This window comes from Podarcis melisellensis (genome assembly GCF_964234715.1).
Source record: "Podarcis melisellensis genome assembly, chromosome: 6".
Taxonomy (NCBI): Eukaryota; Metazoa; Chordata; class Lepidosauria; order Squamata; family Lacertidae; genus Podarcis; species Podarcis melisellensis.
Window position 1 is genome coordinate 66,983,841 of NC_138538.1, and position 27,840 is coordinate 67,011,680.

Here is a 27,840-nt window from a genome sequence, read left to right on the forward strand (position 1 = left end):
TTTTAATAATGAGATTATCAGAAATGCCACTTCAATCCCAATGCTTTTCATTGTAATCTTTTTTTTTTAAAAAAAAACAACTGCTATAAATCACCGATCTTCCATTTTTACAGAGCTCTCCTGTGTGACATTGGACTCACCCTTTCCTTTACTGTCCAACCCATGCTATCTTCATTGTTAAATTTTTGACTGACTGATGCAGGTATTCAGTGGACACAGAATTGGGTGAGGTCACTGAGTGGAAAACCATGTGCGATAGAATAAGATTTCATATGAAGATGTTCCACATTTTCTTCTTTCTTTTTCTGCCCCTCTTGCAATCTTTAGTGCTGCATATTTTCATTCCGGAAACATACTTAGCATTAGCTGTTTTCTCCGTAACAATTCTAGTAACATTTTCTAATTACCAAATGGTACTTACCATTCTTCCCCCATACTGTTTTCAGAACAGAGGGAGCTGCTGCAGTTCTGCAGAGGCCATGAACCTGCCTGATGAAGCACAGATGAATATAAAGTACTCTACTGAGCTTAACAGCCTTTATTAATGTGCAACTCCAATAGGCATTTTTAAAATTCATTGAAAGGTTAAAGGACGCACTTTCAACTGTTGTTTTGCATTTTGTTTGGTGAGATTAGTTTTGTACATTTCCACAAAGCAAGTCTGAAGAGATATCAGCAAATTACTTTTCCATTAATTACATCTGCAGCATACAATGGATTTTTTCCAAAAAGAAAAAGAAAAAAATGGGATGGGCATCAAGATTTAAACTAGGCTTGACCAACCTAACGAGACAGAATGACAAATAACTCTGCGCACACATTATAAGCACTTGAAGTTGACTGAGCACATGTGAAGGAAGATGCAAGGCCCATAATAATACAAGCAGGGTTTTTGTTTGTTTTTCCTTACTCCTAAGGTAAGGTAGCATTATTAAAGTATCAAACTATCGCCATCACACAAACACAAAATCAATCAACTTGTGTCGATGAAATTGAATGCAAGGTACAGAACCTCTTGACAATCTACTTTGGGCATAAATGTAACAGCTAAGAATATGTTGACTATATGAACACCACTTTCCACTGCAGAAGAGCAGAATATCACAGCTGCACATCTTAATATCAGGTTTCACTAACACAGGAATGTAAAGTTATTTTCACACACCAAGTGGAGTTGGAGCACTGATCAATCAGTCTTTTCCAGATGTACCAATGTACATCAGATGATGCAATGCTCACAATGCAGCAGATAAGTTAGCAAGGGAGAGATCCTTGCATTGCTAGTGTAGCTATTCCAGGATTAGGTATGCACCAATCCTGTATATGGGGAGGAAGGGAAGCACTGACTGGAAATGAATCTCCAGGGTTTCAGGCAGCAGTCCTTCCCAGTCCTACCTGGAAATGCCTGGCATTGAAGCTGGAACTTTTTGCATACAGAGCATGTGCTCTGCCACTGAGCTATGGCCCTCCCGCTTGAGGATCCTAGATGTGGTAGCCTGGGACATAGTTCAGAAGACTTCTGCTTGCCAGCTCAGCTCCAGTACCAGATCCAGGACGCTGGTCCAGTTCTTCAACCAGCTTCTGATTCTATGCCCTGATCACTGCTGGAATCTGGGATTACGGCAAGTGGTGACCTATAAAACAGGAATTGGTATTATGGACTTGAGCCTGGTTCTTTAGTTGCCATTCTTCAGCTTTTGAAAACAGATACAATAGCAGTGCTTCTTTGGTATGTAGCCTCTGAAAATCACTTTCTACTTGGTTGGGGCATGCCGTCTCGCAGCAATAAACTGTGCAAGAGCCATGCTTTGGCTTGATGGGATTGTATTGTCACTTTACATTGCCAGGACCAACTGCCTTGATTGATTGATTGATTGATTGATTGATTGATTGATTGATTGATTGATTGATGACTGTGAAATGAAGCTCCCCAACCCCATGATAATAGGGTGGGCTGGAGATGGCTGAAAGATATCTCCTTTCATGGTAATATATGAACTGGGCATTTGATTTTGCCTCCATTCTGTGCACGTTGCTTGTCTGCCTATGTAATTTCGGTATGCACACACATATATTCCTAATAACAACTCCTATTTCTTTTGGACAAAAGAAAGCTAGAATTGTGAACCTGCAATACAGATAAATTGAACACCTTTTATTACCTACAGTAGCATCTCCTTTATCTGAGCCTCAATGAGCCAGATTGCCCTGCTATCGAAATTTACTTTGTCTTTCTGGTAGCCTGGCATTATCATAATCCTGTGCAAACAGCATTCTTGATTATCTGAATTTCTGATTAACTTAGGGCCTTGAGCATGTTCCCAGTCCATTTTGGCAAATATAATATAAACATACAAATGCTACACATAATTGAACTCTGCAGGCTTGAAGTAGTCTAATATGAGAGCAAAGAATAGGGACATTCTAGAATGTAGTGGTGCAGATCCTCTTGAAGGAAGCATTTGATACTTGCCTGGGTTTAAACAGTAAATACTTAAAAGACAGACTTGAACTAATAGGGTAAGCCCTGAAGGTAGGTTAATAATTAACAACTTTTGTGAGGTCCTTGTAAGTGCTCTTGAGATAAGAGTACCACGTGTTTCACCCTAGAGTTGCAATGTGCACCTACTAGACTGTTGCTCCTGAGATAAGGAAGGATATAATTTGGTAAGTACCAAGAAGCTGGGGATTTTCCCAGTAGCTCTGCACACAGAAAGTGCAATTGAATCTATGTCCTTCCGTAATCACAGTGGCAGACTAATTTAGATGGGCAGCAATATCTTACAACAATTGCATTCTTTGTTACGGCTATATATAGAGAGGTGGGGGGAAGGAGGGAGAGGGAAAAGGAGAGAGCCTAGACAGGGTAGGAAAGGTACTTTCTCTACCTTGAATTTTTAAGCTTCCTTATGACATGTTCTCCTTTAATTAAGTGAACCAACTGAAGAGCTTTTTTTGGGACGCGGGTGGCGCTGTGGGTAAAACCTCAGCGCCTAGGACTTGCCGATCGCATGGTCAGCAGTTCGAATCCCCGCGGTGGGGTGCGCTCCCGTCGTTCGGTCCCAGCGCCTGCCAACCTAGCAGTTCGAAAGCACTTCCGGGTGCAAGTAGATAAATAGGGAGCGCTTACCAGTGGGAAGGTAAACGGCGTTCCGTGTGCTGCGCTGGCTCGCCAGATGCAGCTTGTCACGCTGGCCACGTGACCCGGAAGTGTCTGCGGACAGCGCTGGTTCCCGGCGTATAGAGAGATGAGCGCACAACCCTAGAGTCTGGCAAGACTGGCCCATACGGGCAGGGGTACCTTTACCTTTACCTTACTGAAGATCTTTAATGGAAGGCGGAGTTTCTACTGTACTCTTTCAACCAGGAACTGAGGTTTTGCTTTGTAAAATTAGTGCAGGATCATTGTACAAGTATCATGTCCCATTAGAGAAATTGCTTCAGGTAATTTATAGCCCCAAAAGGGGAAAGAGGGGATTGCTGATTGTTACTTTCCTTCTTTACTGCATACACTGAGGATATTTATTTTTGGTCTAGCGGTACTTTTCTGCTTTCTGAAGCACAGGTATTTTCTTTTCTCTCTTAGTCAGTGGATCTTCTTATGAAAAAGTTGAAATACTAGGGTGGCCAGATGTCTTGCTTTACATGAGACAGTCCTCTGTTTGAGAGCATCCTCACTATTTGAAGATCTGTGCAGTCCAAATCTGGTTTACAGACAAAGAACCCTAAGAAGAGACGGCAAGGGCCTTGAAGTTACCATACTGAGCAAATACACATATCACTTGGGTCCCTGCCTTTCCCACTAATGTGAGATGTATTGTGTGTCTACCCTATTGAAATAATAGTAATAAGGGCAACTCTATAAATGAGCATATGACATTTTTATGCAAGTCTGTGTCTCCTTTGTCCTTTTTTGGGATGTGTGTGTGTGTGATGCCGCTACCCTATAGATGTTTCTTTGGAAAGCAAGGTTGCAAGTTTTCTTTTCAAAATATTCCAACCTCTTTTTATTTAAGGAAGAAGAAGCAGAACTGCTTTGGGGAAACCTCCTAACTCACAATAATAAGTTCTTTGAAATGGTCAAATAGACATCAGTGTTTCGGATGGTGCTTTAGGTTGGCTTTTCAGGAGGAACAAGGAGCTGCTATGAAAAGGGGGCCCCTGAAAAAGTCCCAGTACGTACCTGAAAAACGGGATTTCAGTCCCTTGGTCACCTATAAGATGCCGCTCTATATTCTTGGCTGTGCGTGCCTGTGTCTGAGTGGGCATGTGTTTAAGCTAAGATGGTAATTACAGCTTTGGTCTCTTTGAAAGGCAATTGATACAATGCAAGGGTACATTTACACAGCTGCTTCTCCCCTTGGGGAATTTTTCTGTTGCCTGATAGTGGAAGTTTATGTAAAACCTATTTTTGTTAATGGTTCTAAGATGTGATTTGCCCACCACTCATCAGGCAAGGATCAAAAATCAGGTGTGCTGTGTTTATGGTGGCTGGACAAACAAACACATATTGAACTTATTCACAATAGTGGGTTCCATATAGCTCTCTGTTTTCTGTTGCAACCAACTGCCCCAGCAACATTGCTGGTGTGCTTGCTAACCATGACTTCAGAGAAACCAGTGTCATGGACAACTTTACATATAAGGGCTGGCATGTAAAGGACAAGAAGTGCAAGAGCCAAGACCATTCAAGGTATAACTAAAGCAGAGCTTGATCCACTAACCACTTCTGCCAATCCACGAGACTGAATCCTTTCTATCTGCATAGAAACATATCAAGCACTTAGTGCATTTCTTGAAGATGCTACCCCAAGGGGTCACCAACCTTTCTGGGCAAATTTGCAAAACTGAGAAATGCCATGGGCACCACACAGAGAAAAAGCTACCTATTGGAGACATTAGAGCACATGTTTCCATGGGGTGGGGGAAAGCAGCCCTGTGGTTGCATGTGCACCTGCAGGCACAACAGTAACACTGCGCATAGATTTTCTCTGTAATCCCTAGAGCAGCCTAGTGACATAGGTCAGTGTTATTATTTGTAGCCTATCTGGTAGGCTTAACTAGGTGTAATGAATTAGACTTTCTCCCCCACTGATATGATAAATAATCTGTAACTCAAGTTTACATCCCCGGAGTGCCATTAGGGCAAATTACAAATCATGGATGCAGTGCCTTTGCCAGAGCGTGTTCTGTTCAATGGTGCACCTGGGAAATGTGGAAACTGGGCTTTGGCAAGAGGGAGGAGGAGAATACAGCGAATTATTACACATAAGCGCGCTGTAATCATACTGATTGAAGAGGAGTTGGCAAAGTAGGGAAGCCCTACACCCAGAGCTTATGTTCTAGAAAAAAAGGTGCCAGTACTCACCATGAAGTTGTGTGTCGAGGTCCCCAAGCCACCCCCCAAATAACTCACATCACACACATTATTTTTGTTTAAGGTTTTTGGTATATTTTTGGCCACAACTTTATTGAAATACATAAGCGTGAGTGGTTGTTTAGGCATTGGTTAAGACTATCTGTCCCCCTGCCTGGGGACAGAACTGACTTCCGGGCACCACCAAAGGCAGTAAGGGAAAACAATATCAGGGGGAAATGGAGCTGAGTCACAGGCCCTCACCTCTCCCCACATGCTCCCCGAGACTTGCCGGCTCTAGCCCCTAGATGGCAAGCCCCTAGATTCCTTTAATGGAATTCCCTTTCCGCAGCAACCATGGAGGGGCAGGCCCAGCCTATCCTTACCCCTCCTCCAACCAATTTATAACCAATGCCTAACCGCAACCTTACAAGTTGTGACGATTTGCTACGCAGTAGGCAAAAACCAAATGGCCCAGCCAATCAGCCAGATGGACAAAATTCCTACCAGGCCCCTGCCCCAATGGCAGATGACCCCATGACAGGCATAGCAAGGTCAACGCAAAAAAAACCCCTTAATTTAGGGCGGGTGGGCAGGTGATCCGTTGCACACAGCAAAGAGAAAGCTCCAGACTGCGTGCAGAGTATTTAAAACATTTTACTCCTCCCACCCAAATTGCAACATAACTTTTACCCCAGCAACCCAGCCAGCCAATCGTTGCCCTAGGCCCTCTTTAGGAATCCTGCCTGGCAACAGAGGGATGGCTCAGCAGACCCCACCGCAACACATGCTCTCCATGAGGGAGAACACGCTTTGTTACAGTACATGCCATACTTTTAACCAGTGCTTTGTCTTTAGGCAAAATGGTGCATACTCTTGAGTACCCTAAGAAAGAAAAGCACTAGGGGATAAGGGCCAAAAGACCTTCTCCAAGGAAATATCCTGCTCAGTACCTCCTTGGATGATGCTCTACCACGAAAATATACAAAGAAGGAGCACATAGAGAGCAGGTGGCAGATTATAATATGCCAAAGTGTGATGGGTGTGTGGAGGGAACTTGTAGTGGCTCTCTGGTTCTTCCTCTCCAAGAGCCACAGGTTCCCCATTCCTGCTGCCAAGTGCCATTCACATCTTGCAAATAAATGCTGAGAGGCAGGAGTGCAGTTTCCCAGTGGCAAAAATGGAATCAGTACTCAAAGGGCTGGGGTTAGGGTCAGCTTCAGTGTTTTATCTGACAGCTTTGAAAAAAGCTCTGATGAAATGAGGAAAAAGCTCTCCCCTTCTGTTCATGGTCATAAGGTATCAATGAGACAGAAAGAAGGACTCTCAGTAACAAAACAATGCAATTTCTGTTTTAAAAATACATCAAACCTACTCACCTATAAACTGAAAACAAAGGAAACCTGGAAGCCATAAAATGGAACCGTTCTTAGTTTAAAATAACCTTTAAAAATTGTTCAGTATATAGGATTATATTTAAATAGATGGACATTTCTTAAAGAAAAAAAAGCCACTCTAGCACTTAGTTTTGTTTTTATTGTAAATTTTTTTTTAAGAAATCAAATTTCATATGGTTCCATGATAGGATGTTTCAGAAAATCATAACGTGTTTTTGCCTGTAAAAGCAATGTCCTTTCTTGTTAATGCCAAGAAAACTTTTCCCCAAACACTCGTTCCCTGTTCAAGACACTGTAGCTGCTAATGAGGAAAACACTGCAAGTACCTCATTGAAATGTTTCCCTTTGTTTTTCTACTGGGAGTTTCCTCTGTAATAGCAAAAGAATCCCTGAGTATCAATGAGTCTGAAAGTGCTCATATTCTGCCAAGAATAAAGTTGTAAAGCTTTGTGTGCCAGCACTTTAAATTAATCTAAAATAATGCAAAGGGGAATTTGTCATCTTGGAAGGCTTTTTACAGCCTCGTCACTATTGTCTCAATTAATAAGTGTGTTCCATATCATTGACACGACTTCTCTCCTCTGCAGCCAATTATGACACCAATGGATGGCATCTCTCTGAGGAAGCACAATAAAGCAAATGTGGGGGGGGGGGAGAGACAGAAATATATGATTGTGCTTAATTCTTTGCAGCATGGTGATGACTTCCAAAGATCCAGAAGCTGCATGGCAGCTTCCTTCCAAGAGCATCACTTTCAGCTAAGCGCCAACCTGTCCCAACACGTCCATTAATTCAATGTGCAGATTAAAACCACAGTGTTTCATCTGGTTATGCAGACTAAGGCCTCTTCATTTTAGTGGAAATGAGGGGTGGCATCAGAATCACTGGGCGCATGCCAAGCCTTTTGTCAGGATCCAGAGTCAAGCATAGGTCAGCAACAAAAAACATGGTGTCCGTGAAATTAGCTCTTCAAAGAAACCAAAACAGTGCAGGTCTAGTGATCCCAGCAACTCTTCCCAGTAGATCTTGCCCCCAATACAGCAGTTGCAAGGACTGAAGGTCCCCGCATTCCCGCCACTCCCTAAGGCCTCCTGATCTCCAGCGCCTTTCCCAAGCTTCTCCTGGAAGTTGCCTTGAGGGTTCCCCAGCTAGTGCCTTCCACAACTCCTCTGCATCTACAAAAGTGACCCCAGAGCTTCCTCAAATACAATTTGGAAACTGCAGCTGGTACAGAAGTCACTGGACAGGGCAAGACGGTATGAACATATAACACCAACTCTGGCATGACTGCACTGGCTACCAATTTGTGTCTGAGCTTAATTCAACTTGATGTTTTGATCCCCCAAAAAGTTTTTTATTTGAGTTTCCATTGAAATGAGGCTGCATTTTAATATTGTATTTTAATATTGTTTTTAAGTTGTATTTCAATCAATTGTTTTTATATCTGGTGTTAGCCTCCCTGAGCCCAGTCTTGGCTGGGGAGGGCAGGGTATAAATTATTATTATTATTATTATTATTATTATTATTATTATTATTATTAATTCAAAGTGCTGGTTCTGACCTATTAAGCCTTATGCAGCTCAAACCCTAGTGCCTGAAGGACAGCCTCTCCCCGCATGAACCAACTCAAACCCTGCAATCATCACTCCCTCCATGGGAGTTTTGGAGAGTGGCAACACAAGATCAGGCCTTTTCAGTGGTGGCCCCTTGTTTGTGGAATGTTCTCCCCAGGGACGCATGCCTGGCACCCTATTTAATTTTAATTTAATTAAGACTTCTTTTTACCTTGCTTTTTGGACCTTAATTTGAAAGGTGGCATTGTGACCTCTGTTGTTGCAGTGGGATATTTTAAGTCCTGCCTTTTATCTGTATAGTGGTATTTTTATATTTCTATTTGATGGTCTTAATTGATTTTAAAGTAAGTCTTTTGGGATCACTTTGTGAGAAAAGAAGAAGAAGAAGAAGAAGAAGAAGAAGAAGAAGAAGAAGAAGAAGAAGAAGAAGAAGAAGAAGAAGAAATAATAATTCACTTTTTAGTTGGATACAAAATTAGTATGGTAATCCTACCTAGTTATTTTGGCACCAGCATAAATCTTCCACATCTTCCCTATTTTGGACTGTTTAGAATCAAATTCTATCAACTCCCTCCCCCCTTAAATACTTGTTAAAGAAACGAAAACAAAATATTCATGCCTGCCTAGAGTCCCTCCCCCTAAATTTGATTTCCAGTAGACACCAACCTTGGTTAAAAATTATTGACTAACCTTTTCTCATGGGACTTAACTTAATAGTATTAAACAAAACTGAGAAGGGAGGGAAAAATAAAGAAAAAACATATCATGGTTTCTGTGAAATATGCATTTTAAAAGATCGTGTTCCTGTACAGCCAAGTTACTTTTTTTGTTACAAATACATGAAATTACCAGATTGCCCTGGATTTCATTTAATAAAAAAAAAGTCAGTGAGACACTGCATCATTAAGCATTGAATGAATATAATGTAACTATTGAAACTGCTTAAAATATTTCCTAACCATAAATTATTATCCAAAAATATTTTTCAAGCAGATAAAAAGAGTTGTCAATTCTGCATAGTGAATGCCTCATAAGGGGCTCATTTATGGTTGAAAACTGAATAAAAGCAGTAAATTAAGAACAGACGTAACCATAGAGAAGCTGTAATCCACTGCAGATTTCCTTGCTGAATGAAGTATTGTTGTGTGGATTTATCCTCCTTGCTTGTACAGTTAACCAGTCACATCTGTGGCCGGAGTGTTCTCTGTGCACACAGACAAGTTCGACTCAGTAACCGTGCGGCTCGCTCCCCCTCCCCACCGCAGCCACAATGAAATAAGCACATGTTGGATAACTGTGTATTGATAAAGCGCTAAATTAAGTGTCCGTCTGTTTCTCTGGACCAGGCTGCCTTGAAGGGCAAGTGCAAAACCGAAGCTCTATGGATGGGGAACATAAGGAAACAACAGCAGATTTGACGCTAGCCCAGAGTAGGTCTTGTTTACCAGTCCCTTGCCATGCTCCAGCGTTCCTGTTTGCTCTGCCTCCGCCTGTTACGCAGGATGGATGTTGGATGAGTTGAAAGCGTTCAGGAGAGGGAAAGTACGCACTTAGCATAAATATTCATTTACTGCCGTGCAAATACTTAGCTTTATAGGAATGTAAACTGTGGCAAGTTTGTTTGATTCACTACCTCTCCTCGTCTCTTCTGCATTGTTTGCCGCTAGTACACATAATAAGCACTCGAGGACAGGAGGAGGACATGACAGGGAGTCAATTTTGCCTTATTGCTCTCCATTTAAATGACACGATTATGTGCCCAATCAGATTTCTGTCTCAAAGAAGCTGTAGGAAGTGCGGCAGAGATGCACATTTTCCTCTCCGTCACCCCACCCCCTCCGTCCTGTGATTCAACTTTCTTGGATTGAGATACATTGACTGCAGGTTTACATCTAGAACATTGAATACTTACCACATGCTATCTTAATTAGCATTAGACATGGGTGGGGGCTATATGTTCATTTTCAGACTGAGGACTTTAAAAACTTCTAGCACATTGCTATTTCATACCTTCCAATATTTCTCCGATGAAAATAAGGACATCTTATTCTGTTGTTGTTGTTGTTGCAGCTGCTTCTGATTCTGCTGCTCTTATTATTATTATTATTACAGTGGTACCTCGGGTTACATATGCTTCAGGTTACACACTCCGCTAACCTAGAAATAGCGCTTCAGGTTAAGAACTTTGCTTCAGGATAAGAACAGAAATCGGGCTCCAGCGGCGCAGCGGCAGCAGCAAGAGGTCCCATTAGCTAAAGTGGTGCTTCAGGTTAAGAACAGTTTCAGGTTAAGTATGGACCTCCAGAACGAATTAAGTACTTAACCCGAGGTACCACTGCATTCTAATTCAAATTCTAATTCTTCTTTGTACCCTGCCCATCTGACTGGGTTACCATGCTGGGCAGCTTCCAACATATATAAAAACATAATAAAACGTTAAATATTACAAAGCCACCCTGCACAGGACTGCCTTCAGGTGTCTTCTAAAGGTTGCATAGTTACCCATAATCTTGGCTCGGGGCATCACATAACTCCATACATGCAAACATTTCTCTGATGAAAATAGGGACATCCAAAGGAAAAGCGGGACATTCTGGAATCAAATCAGAAACTGGGACAGCTTCTGTAAATCCAGGACTATCCCTGGAAGATACGGACACTTGGAGGGTCTGTTATTTTATTTTTCTTATTAAATAGGAATGTGTGGGAACACAGGCACATATAAGAACACAGGAAGCTGCCTTAAACTGAGTCAGACCAGTGGTCCATCATCTACACAGTGTGTCAGGATGCTGTTAGCAGCTCATGGCTGGTTGCCCAGCAAATAATAAAGACAAGGCAAAGTTTCTTACAGTCCATTTTTATTTCAATCTTTACCGAGAGAGGCTATAGAACCCAGTCTCTTGGATAATGGCATTGTCCTGAGTGAATCTCCACTCCTCGTCTCTCCCACTTCCTCATTCGTCACTTCTACGGGTGCTGCTACATGCCCTCTGTCTTTGAGCTCTTTGCTCTCCTACTTTTAAGGCTCACCGGGTTCTGGGAGATGGAGGGTCTGGAATGCTTTTCAATGACAAGGTGTCAGCCGGGTGTTGCTCTGGCTCTCCCATTATTTCCCAACTTTCCCCCTCATCTGCCTCTGAGTTGTGACCTCCCTCAAACCCCTGTTGTAAATCTATACTGTCTCCCTCTTCCTCCTCCCTGGAAGGGTCAGGCTGGGGAGGCAGTCTCCACCATTCCTCCTCTACCCAGTCCCTGACACAGTGACTCTTCAGGGTTTCCCAGCTGTACCTGGATTGCACCTTAACCCTTCTGCATGCCAATCAAATGCTCTGCCACTTAATTATGATCCTTCCCCAAATATAAGATTTATAATTAGATGTTTTCCCAACCATCACACGCCCCTCAGTACCAACAGCACTTTTCTCAGATGCTCTGCTATTGCCTGAACCTAACCAGCTATTCTGATGCTCAGAACTGTGTCCCAATCTCTTGCCTGCCCCTCGCTATCATCTTTGGTCCTACACCACACAACTTCAGAGATTTGCTTCCATTCAGGGAGAAACATACATACAAACACAAGCTAAAAGCACTTATGGCAGTTAGTCCTGAATAAGCAGCAATTATCCCTGGTTCATCTGCTATTGGAAACCACTGGGGGAACTGAGGAACAATGCTTGCATAGCTTCAGAGGGACTGCGGCTGAATTTCAAATTCCCTGCTAGACTGCTCCTATTGCTTGCTGCCCTTTGGTGGGAGGAGAGGGGAGAGAAGGAGTAGTATAAACACACACACACACACACACGTCCCAATATAATTAAAAATAAGAGGCAGGGCTTTAAAAAGGTGCTAAGAAGCCTCGGCCAGGGAGGGAGGGATACAAATAAAAACTAATAAATTCATTATTATTGTTTATCAAGGGAGATGTTAACTTTATAGGATAATTTTATTTTGGATAACTACTTCTGAAGACGTTGGTTTTCAGCCAAACCTGGATCCCCCCTCCTTATTTTAACAGTACTTCATTTGATCAAAATTGATTTATTGACATTGTTTTAGGTCCAACCCCCCCCCCCCTCCTCTTGCACTTTAGAGACCCTAATAGCATTTTGGCACAGAGAAGCTGGTGAAATCTTCTCTTCCCAATCAACAGTAACTGATGAAGTGACATGTCCCCCATGTTTTCCTTCCCCTTCGGCTGCTCTCAGTGGCTCAGTGAGTCTTACTGTGGTGGATTGTGAGGACAGAGCAATATAAAACCGATGCCATTCTACCGTGGCCTTACCGTTCGGGGGCTCCCATAAGCTGACCCCTGCCTTTTCATAGACCATCTTTTCACAAACCCCTAACAACAAACATGTAACAAATAATTGTCAGATATTTGCTGCAATCTCTGAAAGGTGGAAACCACAATAGACAATGCCTGATATAGGTTTGTTTGTATACTATCAGTAACTGCACATTGTGTGTGTGTGTGTGTGTGTACGTGTACGTGTACACAAATGATGGATGTAGAAACTGTATCTGTGTACATTCACACGCACCCCAATGTTTATATAAACATATTTATATAAACAATGGTGTCGGTGAACAGAGATGGATACAAACAGTTTCTGCACCAGTCACACACACACATTGTGTATATGAACACAGTGTGTAGTGTGAATGGAAATTGTTATTCTATCATTTTATACAATTTTGGTTAGAAGCACAGAGTGCTGATTTGTTTGGTTAAAGGTTTACCCTATCTCATTGGCAAGACCTGGAGCAAGTTTAAATCAAGCTTAAGATATAAACAGATGCAGTAACATTCAGACAAATAAATTACTTTGCCACCTCCAAACCGGACAGCACAGGAAAGCGCAGATTCCTTTATGCTCATCCAACAGTTGTTATGCAAAAGGGAAAATCTCCATCATGATTAGTTTAACCTCAGGTCAATTTGCCCTATTTTTCATAGAAAAACTCTCATCCATGGTCAAGTTTCCTTGGTAGTTCTGCGTCTTTTTGGCTTTGTTGTGTATTGACCTATTTGTTCTTGGCAGTATCCTTTATACCAAAATGATTCCCTTAACTTTGTCCTGTAAGGTCCTATAAGGGGTAATTTGTTTAGAATGTATCCTGAAATTTCCTGATCACATCTATATCCAAAATATGATGGTGATGATCAGAACTTTATTGAAATCACATCATGAACTGGGGGGAAATATTGTGTTAGTTTAGCTGCTTTTCATTAACATTAACAGACCTCAAATTAGGACTTCACTAATTACCAGTTAAAGGCATTTTATTGTTTCTAATAATACTGTATTATTCGAACGTTCTAGTTGTTGTTGTTGTTTAAGTTTTCTTCCAGCAGATCACAAACCAATTTTAATGGATTATGTGAAGGTACAACAGAGTGATTATATTAATGAGTTGGAGCAGCCTTGCTTTGTTTTACTTTTTATAACTAAATAAGATTCTAAGATTCTTCTTCAATCCCCCCAGTGGTTAAGAATTACATTTCTTTTAAAGGAATTTAATTAAAGTTAGCAAGTGATTTTGTGTCCTGCAGTACAATACATTTTGCCGGAAAGGTTAGGGGTTCATTTGTTGCAGCGCATTGAAAATGTAAAGATGATAGGTGAAACGCTCTTCCTTGAAAGTGTTGGAAAATAATCACTTAAAAGGTCAGTTTCCTTTGCAAAGAGAGAGAAGAAGAAGAAGAAGAAGAAGAAGAAGAAGAAGAAGAAGAGAGTGTGTATGTATTTAGTAAGCAACTTGTTTAAGAGAAAAATGCTGCAATTTGAAAGGTTAAAAAAAGAGAGTCTAAAAAGCTGGCAGTGTCCCCGAAAACTAAGTCATTGACTGTGTTTTAGAACAGTTAGCGGCAATTTTTCATTAAAATGTGAAGCATCTATTAGCATCCTTGCTGTATATATCGCAAGCGTAGTTCCATCCACAAATAAGAGGATTTGAGCTGACAACAGTGGAGCTGAGATTTAATCTTTTCTCTTCACTTTATTCTGATATAACTGGTTTATAGATCTGGTGGTTAAAAGGTTCACACTGTTAACTGCATTTCTGAACACTTCCATCAGGTTATTCTTGCTTGCTGAGGAATCAGTGAAAGTTCTTCACGTGGAATTAGGCTGCAAATCTGTGTGCGCTAACTTAGCAATAATTCCCACTGGACACCATGGGATTAATTTTCCAAGTACGCATGCAGAGTTTAGAGACTGTTCATCTCTATTTGATATGTTTCATCATTTTAGCTGAACCCCAGCAATATGATATAAGAAACACTATGGACAACACATTTTTCTCTCCCCATTGTTCATATTACCTTGCAGTGTGTGTACAAACTATTGCTCAGTAGAAAATTTCAATCATCTGTATAGATGAAAAGGGGAAGGGAACTATTGATAATGCTGTGCTCTTTGCATTTATTTATTTTTAAATGAAAGTTGAGGTTTTATGGTTTTATGCGTTATTCCACATTTTCCATTATTATTCTCATGAGTTGTATGGGAAACTTGTATGGGGAACTTGGTTGAAGGGCAGTTTCAAAATGCAAAAAATAAATAACTACATTTTGATTGTTCTTTTAAGGAGAAAAGAAAGCTGCTTTGGCTCTAAACTGGATTATAGATCCGACACGTAGACAAAAGCAAAACAACACTATAGGAGAGAATTGCAAAGTCCACTGACTCACAAAGGATATTTATTTGGAGAGCGAAAGAAAGACATGGCTTATTTAATAAAATTCTTGAATTGTTAAAATATCCCTGCCTCCACTGGATCAATATATAACCAATAGCATTTTGTGAACTGAGAAGTCCGTTCCCCCTTTTCCAAGTACTGTTTCAAATTGGAATTCATTTTCTTTGAGTCACACTGCCTGCTCCTTGCTTGTGTAACTATAAAATCTTTAGACAACATGGCGGAAAGAAATCTTTCAAAACTATTCATAGCTTAATAAGATGTTACGGTTGCCCCCCTTTCCCCAAGTCTTATAGATTGCAAGTCAAGAAGGATATATTTTTTGGTTAGTCATGGGCTGCTCTGATTGAAACATTATTCTTCAAATAGTAACAGTCGTGGAAATAGGAAAGTCAATGTCTGACATGCTTTAGAATGAGCTAGGTGTGTTTCTTCCTCTTCTTTTATTTGTTTTCCAACACAAGGTGAAATTATAAGTCCTTTATGCAAGTTCGACTAATTTCTCCACCAGCCGCGAAGGTGACAAGGAACACTTTCAAAGGAACACCTGACATTTGTCTCAGCCGAATAATTATCCCCAATAAAGTCATCCTCTTTAATTTGCCTTGCTTTCCATTTGAAAAGAGGGCAAAATCTATTTCCCAGACAATTTTGCATAGCAAAGATATTAATACTGTGGGGTTTAATTGTATCCTGTGTTTAAATACACTGTGGGTGAAACCCTAGACCTCTGCTTAATTGCTGTGAGAAAATAGCCTGATTTCTCTGAGATTAGGCACACGCCTATGTATACTTTGACCCAAGAGTGCCTCCTTTAGAATTAATCTTCTAAGGTAGTGGGATTTACTATTGTACGTGCTGTGGACTCATTCATGACAAACGGTGCCTAATCAACTAACTTCACCCTCTAGACCTTTCTTTGGCTGTCGGAGTTTCCCTTCAACTATTCATTTCGCACATCCCTTGTCCGGTTGCTTATTAGCAAATCAGCCTCAGAGGAGGCAATAGGAGTAAACTTAATGATTCCTTTTTAATTAAAGAGGTTTACACTTTAAGTAACATCCTGCTGAACTGGAAATGAACAGAACGTCCATTTGAGCCGTCTAGTGCACACTAAGAAATAGATCCATTCAGCCCATCCAGGGATATTCATCCATTATTTAAAATTGCCCACCATAGGCATATTTCAGTTGATTCATCTAATCCATGAGGTAAACTCCCATCTGCTCGATCAGGAGTGTTTCCATAAGATATAACAAAATGTTCCGCCATTCAAATATTTATATTCATCAACGCTCGCTCTGTTTATATTTTTGGCAATAGGAGTTCTTTTAAAAATGGGCTCCTCCACTTAACTAAACAAAATGTGTCAAAATGGGCTCTCGTATAAATACGAGCAAAGTAAATTTGGCAATTGGACGGAGTACAGAATCAACACGCTGTCCCCCCCCCAAGTGAGTGGTCCTTACTCACATCTGTAGTCTCCTTGGGCTCTTTCCCTTGGGAAGGTTTGCAGAATACAATGAAAATTCCTTTAGCTAGTCCCATTGCCATAAATGGGAATATTAATATGGACAGACTTGAAAGATGAACAGGGCAGTTTGAAAAATCTGAAGGGGGGGGGGGACTTAATTCATTATAGCATAGCAAAGCCCCAGTGTTCCTGGCTAGCAACGTCGCTGGTGACATCATGTACTTTCTTATTCCCATTTGACCTTTGACCGCATAGCTAAATTTCATCAATAAACATAGAAGTATATAGGGTCAACATCTAACGGTCTGTTGTATGTTTATATCTTTGCTCAAGGAAGCCACAGGACATAGATTCCTTTGGCATTCCCATGTCTGATGGGATGTTCTGGGAAGAGGGGGGAGAATTACGGGTGAACTGGTTGTTCTCATTACAACTGGGATTTTAAAAACATTTTTTTTAAAAAAAAAACCATGCAACTCCAAGCAATGTCTTGATTCCAGTCTTCTATATTGTTTGGTAGAGTAGCATTTTCTCCATGCTAATTGCTACATACTTGGTTTCCCCCCAGCTTTCTCTTCCCGCCCCAACCCCTTGTTTGGCTGTTGTTTTCTCAATATGTGATCAGAAACAGACTCAAAGGAAAACATTTTTGTGGTAACCCCCTCTAGCTATTGTTACAGCAATAAGCCTTGCTTGGCTGATGGTGTGCTGCCTGCTCCAGCCTTCCTCTGGAGGGAAAGGCAGTCTTCATTAAACAAGCCTTTTAACAGCAAGCCAAGCTTGATTAAAATCATATACAGATGAAATCATTTCTTTACCTTTGTAGTTCTGTGCATTCCCAATAATTCTGTAGGCTTAATAATACTTAGGAGACCTCTGGGGTCCTACTTAAGAATCTATTGTTATTTGCAATTATTGCTCAGAGAAGTCAAGACAAACAGTAATTTATTTCTGTTCTAATGATTTCAAAGGAATTTATGCAGTGCATGTTTAGATATTAGGAGGGCTGGAGAAAAGTCAGCAGAGCAAAATGGAGGAGTTTTGGTGTACCTCCGTAGATGTACCTCTCACTGCAAGTTATATTTCGGGGAAGTTTTTTAAAAAATAAAACAAGGAATGTTAAGACATTTTTCACTCATAGCTGCGTCACTCAAATTGTCAGGATGCAAGTGTCTGGCAAAGATCACACATGGCTTCGTATTAACACTGGGCTACTGCTTTGTCAGATTCATTCAGATTGGGACCCATCACACTTACTCCCCCCCCCCCCATCTTAGCTCTTCAAAAGTAGGTGGGTGTTTAAAAAATGAGACAAAACCGTGCTTAAGAAACCACTAAGTGATGAATCTGTCTGTCTGAAAACGTGTATCATGTTATATTGTTGGTTACTTAGGGTTTTATTTCTATGCTGCCTTTCAGCCAGAAAAGCCTCTGAGGCAGATCACCAAGGTTAACACAGGGAGAAAACTCAAGCCAAAGAAACATATAATTTACAGTGTTGTGACAGTGCAAGCTTTTTGTGCTTGAAACAGATATTGTAACTTCATTGCCCGTAATTAAAAAAAAACACACACACCAAAACCTTCCTTTTCTTTAGATACAATGTTTACCTTGAGATTGTTACTCTCTCCTCTTCCCTGCCACCACAGATACAGTGGAGCCCCGTTCGCAACCTGAAAGGAACGCAACCTGTGTCTATGGACACACGGGTCGCGATTCGCTGCTTCTGCACATGCATGTGACGTTATTTTGTGTGTCTGCGCATGCACGAGTGGCGAAACCTGGAAGTAACCCTTTCTGGTACTTCCGGGTCGCCGTGGGATGCAACCTGAAAAGATGTAACCTGAACCAAAATGTAACAAGAGCTATGACTGTACTTAAAAAGAACATATCAGGCATAGGGCAGCAGAGGCTAGTTCTGCCCACCACTATGTACTATGCCCGGAAATCACACTACCCACCAGCCACGGCAGTCAGGGATCGAGGAAGGAGGGTGTGGTGGGTGCGGACCACCCCAGGTGTCACCACTGAGGGGGTTGACAAAATGCTGGGTGGCATTCACCGCTGGGCCTGCAGCGCACTCGAGCCGCGCATCTAGGGCGCACGCAGGCTCTGTGTTGTCCAAACGGTCCACCTGTTGCCTTCCCCCAGCTGTAGGGTGGCTGAGTGGGAGGAGGCAAGCAGACTCCAAAGGCCCCGCAGTGCGCCCTGCCCCTATGGGCGGCTCGCCCTGTCCCTGGTGTGTGAGCAGCTTCCTCCACCACTGACAGCAGTAGAAATGCTTCGCTGTTATCTGCACAATAAAGATGTCAGATCTAATGTGCAACAGCTGAGGATAGGGCAATAATCCCATCCTCGGGATTATTTGGAAAGGAATTCAAAATAAAGGTGCTGATATCAATACGCTGTTAAACGCAACTCTGTGGTGAGACTGCCCTTGGAATGCGATGTGCAGTACAGTGGTACCTCGGGTTACAGGCGCTTCAGGTTACAGACACTTCAGGTTACAGACTCCACTAACCCAGAAATAGTACCTCGGGTTAAGGACTTTGCTTCAGGATGAGAACAGAAATCGCATGACAGCAGTGCGGTGGCAGCGGGAGGCCCCATTCGCTAAAGTGGTGCTTCAGGTTAAGCACAGTTTCAGGTTAAGAACAGACCTCCAGAATGAATTAAGGTCTTAACCCGAGGTACCACTGTACTGGTCATCTCACTTCAAAAAGGATACTGTATTGTTGGGGAAAGGTTCCCAAAAGGGCAACCAAAATGATCAAGGGGATGGGGCAACTCCAAGGTTGCAGCATTTGGAGCTTTTCACTTTGGAGAAGAAGCGAGTAAGAAGCGGGATGAAAGGCATGGTGAAAGTGGAGAAGGAAAGTATTTCTCCCTCTCTTGTAATCCTAGAACTCATGGACATCCAATGAAGATTCAGGACAGATAATAGAAAGGCCTTCTTCAGTCCCACAGGAAGCGGTGGTGGCCACCAACCTGGATGGCTTTAAAAGAGAACCAGACAAATTCATGGACAGCTCCAAGCTTTGCTTCCAGAGTAAGAGGTAGTAATGGTTCTGAATACCAGTTGCTGGAAACCTCAGGAGCAGAGAGGGCTCTTGTGCTCAAATCCTGTTTGTGGGTCTCCCACAGACAGCTGGTTGGCCAATTTAAGAACAGGATGCTTGACTAAGATGGGCCATTGGCATAACTCAGCAGGCTGCTCTAATGTTCTTGTGCTCATATATCACTTTGCACAAAAAAGCACATTCCTATACCAGCCAAAGGTGTAAAAGACTGAGAAGCATTTCTTTGGCAGGTGGCATCTGCAGGTGATGTGGCAAGTGTCATAGCCCTTCACATGTTCTATCAACACATGGGACTTGGGTGTGAACCTGCTTCTGTTTGCTCATGTCAGGTGAACCTCCCCTACCACTTCGCAATGTAAATTCTACAAAGAAAGTTCAGTGGAACTAAAATATGTTCTGGCTCGGCAGGTCTCTCTGGATTTTAACCAGGCCCTAATTCTAGAATCACCTCTTGGTCTGACAATGTTTGATGAATTCTAGATTTCATTTAGCTCTCAGGTCAGCCTTGGGCCATGGAGATATGGATGGATCCTGCTATTGAGTTCCAGGCCCAGGTGGCCTACAGTTATGAGCCAGGCTCCCAAATTGGCTTGCTAGAATATGTAGTGTCAGACTAGACGGGGTAGCTTATAAATGGATCTAATAAAACTGATGCCAAATGTTGCAGACCATTGGCCTAATGAAATTTGTAGTCAGCATCTTTGTGCAGCTCAACTTCATGAGCAGCTCCAGCAGCAAATAAATATTTGATACAGTTGTTGTGACTGCTAGCACAAAGCAGTAGTACAGCTGTGGCATGGGCTGGTATAATAATGCCATTAAAAGTCTCAAATGATGCAGCCTCTCCTCATAGGCCAGTTGCTCCATCACCCTTCATTGCCCTTTTCTCAGCCTGTCCCAACTTCACAATATACTTTTTGAGGTGAGGCACCCAGAACTGTACACAGTATCCCTAATGTATGCACACCATAGATTTGTGTAATGGCAATATGACACCAGCAAGTGGTCTTATAGATCTCTGATTTTGAAACCTGATGGCTAAGAACTGGGTTTTTTTTCTTAAGGAGTAATATGGCCTGCCGAGAAGCATTCCGTTGGATATTGTCACACTTAAATCAATAGCTGCTTTATATCCTCCAATTTTCAGTTTTAGTAAAATTAAAAATTAAATGTGACCACTATGTTAGATGGAGAGATAAGTGATGGATTGAATAGCAAATTGATAGACAGATCAAATTACCTACCTCATAACCCTTGAAATGCTACCTGAAACTCTTCCCAGGGTACCTGCTTAAGAAATAAACATGTTGAAACGACTTGTCATTGCCTGCCTGTTAGGTCTGCAAGCACCAGTCAAGTAGGAATGAAGATAACCTAACAAATTAAGTCAGGGTCTGCTTCCCCTCCTTTTCCCCTCCCATCCTTTCAAGGTGGTTGCTAGCAGTGATTGTAGGAGTGCAAACGGGATTGGTGTAAAGGCATTTCCTGCAGGACTAATGGACATGTTAATGCATCTACTCCATAGGCCATCCACAGCTCAGCGAAGGCCAAGGACAGTAAACTGCTCTCCCTTGAAGCAATGTTAAGATTTAGCACAGTGATTTATAAACCACAACACATCCTGGGTAAGGCAAAAAAAAGCAAAATGGGGAAAAAGCAAACCATTAATTAAGCAAAATGGCTTGTGATTCTGCATGTTCCTTTTTTTTTTTTTACAGCTTTGGACAGGATAATAAATTCTAGTGGTTTTAATAAATTATGAAAGGCCGGTTGCTATAATGTGGGAATATTAACTTTAGTGAGTCTTTTAATTTGCCGATGGTGTCAATAATACAGAGCGTGGTGTTTTTTCCCCCTCTCTCCCCTAGCTTCCAAATAGCATTCCGAGCGGCTGCACAATATCGTTTTCCCCGCAGGGGTGCTTGATCCTTCATTAAGCCCAAAATCTTTGAGAAGGGGGCCAGAGTTTTGTCTGTGTGATCTTTGACCTCGGAGGGTATCGGCAAAGAGCAAGACCTTGTCAAAATGGGAACATTCCTCTGAGGAGGAGTTTGCGCTTGTTCTTTTAATGTGCTCTTCCTAAAGTTCATGAGAATGCATGATTTCTGATACAAACATTTATATATATATATATATATAAACAAAATTTAGCCGAGTGCTAGAGACTCAGGTGTTCTACAGCAAAGCTGTTCGGACAAGGCAATTTCTGCTCATAATATCTGCAACAGGGAAAGATTCATCCTGTCATAGTGAGCACATGATATCATCACATATGAGGTCCATATGCCTCAGCTTACATTGGAAATGCTGATTTTGAAGCATGCGCTATTGCTTCAGAAATGCCTTCTCTCTCTTGGAACTGAATGTAGACTGCATGCCCTCCAGCATTTCTCTGATGAAAATAGGGACTTCTTAGGAAAAGCAGGACATTCTGGAATCAAATCAGAAACTGGGATGACTTCTGTAAATCTGGGACCATCCCTGGAAAATGGGGAAACTTGGAGGGTCTGACTGGCAGCAGTTGTCCAGGGTTTGGCTCAGGGAGTCTTCTCAACCCTCCCTGGATTTGCTGGAATGGGTCTGCTATTGAGCTACAGCCCTATAGATTCCATGAAACCTCTCCCACCTGATAAAGTTATGGGATGCAGCAGCAACAGATGACAATATTTTATAACATGGATCACCAGACATATGTGGTCAATTTCTGCGCCTAGCAGCACAGGGGTAGGCCAGGGATGGGGAAAAGGTAGATTGTTGGTAGATATATGGGCAAATTGCAGTAGATCAGGATAAGACCATGTATTTATTGAGAAATTAAGTCTTTTCATAACATACTGATGTAATGAGGTTCAGGATAATACAAATCTATTTCTGTTCCTAGGAATATTGTGGTATTGATTTATTATGTTTGATTTTGGTATGGAAATTTGTTCACTTCTAGATATCCACTTCTACTTTTATTTTATTTGGCATCTGTTGTGTTATAAATCAATGTATGTAATTTAAAAAATAATAATTCCCCATTAAGAAGGAAACAAAAAACCAAACAAAAAACCAGGAAATGTTTCTGACTCCTAATAAGCTAATAATAGCAAATGTAAAAAATTATGCCGTAGCTTTGTGCTAATTGCTAATCAGTCTTCCTTCCGTGCTATAAGATATGCAAATGAACAGTTGCCTTCGACCAGGTCTTTGTGTGGGTCAGCTGACCAGTTTTAGATTGTTCAAATCCCTGATCTGCAGTAACTTGGGTGTTACTCATATATGCTGGTTATTTCATTGTATGGATTTTATGCAATACAGTTCAGAATTGGCATAATATGCTGTTTTGCTGCTTTTGAGGCCTTTGGTCAACAAAGGAATAAATGAATGAACCAAAACATAACATACAAGTGGTTCTGCAGTATTAACCACAACTCAGAACTGGGCCTTGGAATGGAAGAAGAAATCTCTTGAGTTTATTGTGTTTTCTTCATGACAGAAAGTGACTGGCTTGCATGTCAGTGGATGTTTCTGATCCAGGTACCCAAGGCGGGATTTAGGTCTGATGAGGCCCTAAAGTACTGAAGGTAATGGGGCCCCTTGTATGTCCAGCTTTCCTTTGTCAACAACAAATTGCTGCTGTTTTTTGTGTTGAATATATGCTATATGGTAATTTATGTACCTAATAGGTATCTAAAGCCATTTGCACATAACAATTAGGAGCCTACACAACACAAACACTGTTGCTGTATGTAGGTTTTATTTTATTTGTTTTTTATCTTATTTTTTAATCTTATTTTTTTCCTTTAATTTTTTTGGGGGGGCCCAAGAGTGTGGGGCCCTAAGCTATAGCTTGTTTAGTTTATACGTAAATCTGGCACTGCAGGTACCTAATGGTTGTGAAAGCATGGAGCTGTGAGGGAACAGGCTGCTCTAACAAAGAACACAGGTTACGTGAGGCATTATAAACCTCTTCTTCCAGACCACCTGCCCACCTGCCTAAGCCTCTTGTCTTAAAGACTGCAGCTCTTAAAGAGCCAGTTCCCTGGCTTGTAGAAGACCACTTACTCACTTTTGTGTTGCCTCCTGATTGGCACAAGGCCTGCATCATTGGGTAGGTGTAGCAGCACAGGAAAACACCGACTTCTCTGCTGAGTCAGTCACATGGGGCAGCATCTATGAGGTTCCGGACTCAGGCTCTGTAGGTTCCAGAATCACCAGCATCAGGTACCCAATCCAATTTGTGATACCCAGATGCTGGTACAGCTGGCTTCCCTGACTATGAGCTCAAGGCCACAACACTACCCAAGTTGTGGCACAGAGACGTCTGTGATACGAACTCTTACAAGGTTGCATGCCCACAACTAATGCCTTTATTTGCACTTTCTGACAGTTGGGCTAGATCAGCTACAGGTCAGCACAGAGACGAGCAGTAAAGTTGTTTCTTTATTCAGGGAAATGGAATACAAACAGAGAACCTAGGAGCAAGAGTGGCTTCCAGCAGCAATTGACAGAACTGACCATCTGGCATTCCTACTTCCCTGTCCAGCTGCAATCTTAAACTCAGTCAGAAGGAAAAGCCCCTGGAGACAAGGGGATGGAGGGGGGCCTGAATACAGTGGGACTGGCAGGCTCCTGTGAACCTGTTACAGCCTCAGCCCCCAACTCCCCTCAGCTGCCTCTCTCTCACTTAAGCCTGTTGCTCCAGCCATTCTTCCCCCTCCCCACTTCCTCCTTTGTCTTCAATGTCCCACCGCTACTCCCCTGGGTTTGAGCCTTCTTCTTTTGAGGCTTCACCAGGGGGTTCTCCAGCTGGGGCCTCCCACCACTCCTCCTGATCCAGCCAGTCCCTGACATCGGCACACTAATTCTGCTAGCAGAGTAATCCTAAGGAGGGGCCAAAGAGTGGCACATCCTCTACTGTCTCCCAAGACTTGCTGGCTCCTGATAACTAGGTTGGGGGTTGGGATGATGGCTTCTTTGTTCCAGGGTGACAAAGCTGAGGAGTCTGAGGAGATGGTCCAAAGGCACTGGCACCCTGCCCCAGTATACCCGGTTTCTGGGCCTTTATGCTGGCTGCTGCTAGCAGGAGGACCACCGGTGGTCACTTAGGGTGCACTTGAACAGAGCTGGTGCTACCTCCATGGCAGGGCCAGTTCCTGCCAACAGGACTCCTCTGGTAGACTGGCAGAGAAACAGGTGTGTGCCCTCTTACCCCCACCATCATCACTGGGATGTGCATGCTAGGATTGCTCTGTTAACTTCCTACAATGCAAGCCATCGTGCAACTGAGGACTGACTCTACCTCGGTTGACAAGGCTAAAAAAACCAAACCACCAGCTCCTCCTGATGCTGATTTGACCACAATGCCAGAGAAGGAAGCTTTTGTCATTTATCATCTCAGACCAGAGGGTGTTTCACCCTTTTCCTCCTGTCAACACCTGGGAAGTAGGACCGGCCCCATCTCCCTTTGCAGCTTTTTGAATGGGATCATTTTGCTGCCTACTGCCTTCTGGGTCAGAGAGGGCGTTTTGCTCTCTTCATGCTGCTAATTATTTATGAATGAATGAATTTGATATGTTGCTATTGAGGTGGGCTTTACACAAAAAAATCACACTTCTATCATGAAAGTATTTTGAGTTGTCTTTCACAGAGATATGTTGTAGATAAAAATGCACCAATCTTGATGCATTTATAGTTTTGTTTCTTGGCCTTCGTGCTTTGTTGCTAACTGCTTATACTGTAATATTTAAAGAAAACTGATAGACAAATTAAGTGATGATGAATTGCAGCCAGCTAAGTTCTACTCAGAGTAGATCTATTGAAATTAATGGGCTTTAGCCACTTCTATTAATTTTAGTGGGTCTACTCACTGAATGCAAACCTATGACTATTGCTATCTTCCCCAATCAATATAAATTTCCTTCACATTACTACCAATACTGATTAAAAGCTGTGGATTTGCCACAGCTCTGTTGAAACAAAAGCTACGTTCAGGCATTTGACTGACCATGCCAGATGTTGAAATGGAAACAGGGGCAGGGCAAATGCATGGAAGCCCCACCCCAACATCTCCGAGCACACAGGCCACACACCAGTATTTTGCGTGTTCAGTACCAAGGTCTGAAAGAGGGTTTGGAAGCACCTTCTGTCAGTTGTGTTTCTGCCCTTGCCCCAATTTTATACATGTCACATTTTCAGGGAGGCACCTGAATATGGCTAAAGGTTCTACTGTATGCTCTGCCATCCCATAATGCAATGCAAAAAAGAAAAGAAAAAAAAGGAAGCCACTTGTTCACAAAGGGATTCGTGTCAATGTTACTTTGCTTCCCTCATCTGTTCTAGGCCAAATGTGTTGCAAATACAATGTCCTGAGTAAACAGTAAATAGCTGCTGTTTGTTGATGTGTTCTAGCTGCACCCAAATGTTCTCTCAAATTGCTACAGTGGAAAGTTTAAAGGAGCACTGTTAAAGGCCTCATCAAAGAGCACCGGCAACTACCAAAAGGAGCAAACTACCTAAATACAACACAGCTTGAGAGACAGTGTGAAAAAAGAGTTGTTGACACCCCCCACTCACTGAAATGAAAGTGCCCCATTCCAGTTTCCAAAGACTGATGGAAGTGAGTCTGAGGACGGAAGGGGACTTCGTTTGGATTTCTCTTGGAATCACTAGTGGTGTCACTGCGGTCATTTCAGATGACTATGCTGGAAGGAATTTCACTCATTTGAAATGAAAGGAGCTTAGCAAATAGCTTCCATTGTTACTTTTGTAAATACAGCAGATTTGGTCACAAGCTAGGCTCATATCTGGTATCAGATCCCAATTTGAGGGGGGGGGAGATTACTTTGTGGAATGGACTTCAAGGGGGAAATGCAGGGGATTCGTCACTTTCCCATAACCCTTGTGGTTTGAACTAGCTGCGATCCTGGTACTCTCAGTTTATTCATAATTGGAACAAACTTTCCTCTGAAAAGATGCCTCTGCTGGACCTGCATGTACTATGCTACTTATACTTAGATGCTTCAGTAGCATGCATGCATTCTCTGGATAGCCATGCATGTGTGTTGGTGTGAGAAAAAGACAGAGAGAGAAAGGCAAGGAGATATGTTAGCATGCCACAAAGGGTCCATGCTCTGTCGCTGGTTAGTCTTCTTTAGCAGTGCTTATCTGGACACACTCTTTTTTGGGAGGTGGGGGAGAATGTTCTGTTAATTCAAAATTCCAGTATATCAATATGCATATAGGATATCTACATCTTCTTCAATCAACTGCCCTATGAGGAAAGAGTGCAGTGTTTGAATTTGGTTTCCTTTTCCACAATACTAAAGTCTGAGTCATCCAGTGATTCAGAACAGACAAAAAGAAATACTTCACACAGCACATTAGTTAAACTCTGGAATTCCGACAGCACACGATGTGCCAATGGCTGCCAACTTGGATGGCTTTGAAAAGGGATTATGCAAATCCCTGGAGAATGAGACTATCAGTGGCTACTAGCCATAATAACTATATCAGTATCAGAAGCAATATGTCTCTGAATACTAATGGTTGGGCATCACGAGTGCAGAAAATACTGCTTGCAAGTTTTCCATAGGCACCTGGTTTGTCACCAAAAGAACAGAATGCTAGACTAGATGGGCTTTTTGATGAACCAGAAAGGCTCATCAAGTGGCATGTTCTTATACTTCCTCTCCCTGACCAGTCATGATGAGGATCACCATGATTGTGATGACGATGATGATGATGATGATGACGATGCCTAGCATTTACTTAACTCTCCCAAGAGTTCTTAGCAAACACTATTTGGATACTTTGTACAACAGCATTGCAAGGTGGGCCAGATGGCAGGCTGAGACTGAAAGAATAGTGGCTTACCTATGAGTACTATGAACTGGGGAGCCCCCGGCTCTTTGTTCACACTCTTTTTCGCTGTGCTATACCAGCTGTCAGATGAAGGAACTCTTATTTCTTTACTTCCTTAAAACAAATAGGTCTCTTTTTACAACATGCAGACAGTTCTGTTTGCTAAGCAGTAGCCAAGTTATACAGCAAAGCAAAATTCTTTAATTAATCCTGATCGCTCTAGCATTCCACTAAGCATTGTATCATCAGAAAACATCATCATTGCTTAGCTGATTTCTGGCTCTATTATGTAGATTTTATTGTAGATTAGAGACATCAGATATGATTTATACATGACTTTCTCAAAACAGCCAACATCCGAGAAATGACCCCCACTAGCTTCAGTTAAATCTCTTTTCAGTCAAA

At 42.1% G+C, this 27,840-nt stretch overlaps 1 long non-coding RNA gene across 1 annotated transcript; it reads left to right on the forward strand.

Moving 5' to 3' along the window:
* The first annotated feature begins 2,555 nt into the window (after positions 1-2,555).
* LOC309371564 lies at positions 2,556-3,883 on the forward strand. Its single transcript, XR_014169202.1, has 2 exons — positions 2,556-2,667; positions 3,587-3,883. It is a non-coding gene; the product is annotated as an uncharacterized lncRNA (long non-coding RNA).
* Positions 3,884-27,840: the final 23,957 nt, after the last annotated feature.